At 43.1% G+C, this 2,205-nt stretch overlaps 1 non-coding gene across 1 annotated transcript; it reads right to left on the bottom strand.

The window, feature by feature from the left end:
- Positions 1-624: 624 nt before the first annotated feature.
- TRNAP-UGG (transfer RNA proline (anticodon UGG)) lies at positions 625-696 on the bottom strand. The gene has a single exon. It is a non-coding gene; the product is annotated as a tRNA-Pro (tRNA).
- Between the last annotated feature and the right edge of the window lie 1,509 nt (positions 697-2,205).

A 2,205-nucleotide genomic window follows, 5' to 3' on the forward strand; every position in this document is an offset into this window, starting at 1 on the left:
CCCTCAGATCCTTCCACTGCTTCTCAAGCTCTCCAACAAACAAACAAGAAGTATAAAAGATGAATTATGAGGACTCATCCAGGATAATGAGGCCGCGATCTCTCACACCCAAAGGAAGAATCATAACACTGGACCAACGAGTCAATACATTGATGGTTTATTAGGGTCTGTTCTGTTCTGTGTTGTAGGTCTTCCACGCTACGAGGCCTTGCATAAAGAGTTTTCCTTTTCCAAAAACCCATCAATGAACGAAACAAACAACCTCAAATTCAACATAACGCATCCTCAGATCCTTCCACTGATTCTCAAACCCTCCAACAAACAATGTTTAAAAGACGAATCATCAGGGCACCTCTGGGATTTTAACCCAGGACCTATCACACCCGAAGCAAAAAACATACCTCCAGACCAACGAGCCAATACGTTGTTGGTTTATTAGGGTCTGTTCTGTTCTGTGTTATAGCTCTCCCACAAGCTGAGACTTTGGACAAAAAGTTTTTGCTTTTGCATAAGCCCAAAATTCACTGAACACTTCTGCCTCAACCTAATGCAATTTCTCTTCAGATCATTCCAAGGGTTTGGCAGGTCTCGACCAAATCAAGAAGGTATAAAAGTTCAATCAAAGGGCTCGTCCGGGATTTGAACCCGGGACCTCTCGCACCCAAAGCGATAATCATACCTCTAGACCAACGAACCAACCTTATCATATGTGTTCGGCTCTGTTCTCTTCTGTGTCACAGCTCTTTCAGGAGCATGAAATTTGGACAAAGAGTTCATGCTTTTGCAAAAGCCCATCAATGATCAAAACACGACGACCTCAAACACAACAGAAGTCACCCTCAAATCCTTCCACTGCTTCTCAAGCTCTCCATCAAACAAAGAAAGGAAGTTCAAAAGATTAATTTTGAGGACTCATCCAGGGTGATGAAGCCGTGACCTCTCCACCCAAAGCAAGAATCATAACTCTGGTCCAACGAGCCAATACATTGTTGGTTTAATTAGGATCTGTTCTGTTCTGTGTTGTCGGTCTTCCGCGCTCCGAGGCCTTGCATAAAGAGTTTTGCTTTTCCAAAAACCCATCAATGAACGAAACAAGCTACCTCAAATTCAACATAACACATCCTCAGATCCTTCCACTGATTCTCAAACCCTTCAACAAACAACGTTTCAAAGATGAATCATCAGGGCTCGTCTGGGATTTTAACCCAGGACCTCTCGCACCCGAAGCTAGAATCATAGCTCCAGACCAACGAACCATCCTTGTTGTTGGTGTTAGGCTCTGTTCTCTTCTGTGCTATATCATTTCCAGGACCATCAAAATAGGACCAAGAGTTTTTGGCTTTGCAGAAGCCCATCAATACACTGAACTTGACTGCCTCAAACCACCATGATTCACCCTCAGATCCTTCCACTGCTTCTCAAGCTCTCCAACAAACAAAGAAAGAAGTAGAAAAGATTAATTTTGAGGACTCATCCAGGATGATGAGGCCGCGATCTCTCACACCCAAAGGAAGAATCATAACTCTGGACCAACGAGCCAATACATTGTTGGTTTATTAGGGTCTGTTCTGTTCTGTGTTGTAGGTCTTCCACGCTCCGAGGCTTTGCATAAAGAGTTTTCCTTTTCCAAATACCCATCAATGAACGAAACAAACTACCTCAAATTCAACATAACGCATCCTCAGATCCTTCCACTGATTCTCAAACCCTCCAACAAACAATGTTTAAAAAACGATTCATCAGGGCACCTCTGGGATTTTAACCCAGGACCTATCACACCCGAAGCAAAAAACATACCTCGAGACCAACAAGCCAATAGGTTGTTGGTTTATTAGGGTCTGTTCTGTTCTGTGTTATAGCTCTCCCACAAGCCGAGACTTTGGATAAAAAGTTTTTGCTTTCGCAAAAGCCCAACAATTCACTGAACACTTCTGCCTCAACCTAATGCAATTTCCATTCAGATCATTCCAAGGCTTTGGCAGGTCTCCACGAAATCATGAAGGATGCTTTGGCAGGTGTCCATGAAATCAAGAAGGTATAAAAGTTCAATCAAAGGGCTCGTCCCGGATTTGAATCCGGGACCTCTCGCATCCGAAACAAAAATGGAGTCTAGAGTCTAGACTCTAGACCAACGAACCAACCTTATTGTATTGTAGTTTTGAAACTCTGTTTCTTCTGTGTTTGAGCTGTTTCAGGAGCATGAAA

Source organism: Myxine glutinosa, chromosome 1 (assembly GCF_964187855.1).
Source record: "Myxine glutinosa chromosome 1, kmMyxGlut1.1, whole genome shotgun sequence".
Taxonomy (NCBI): Eukaryota; Metazoa; Chordata; class Myxini; order Myxiniformes; family Myxinidae; genus Myxine; species Myxine glutinosa.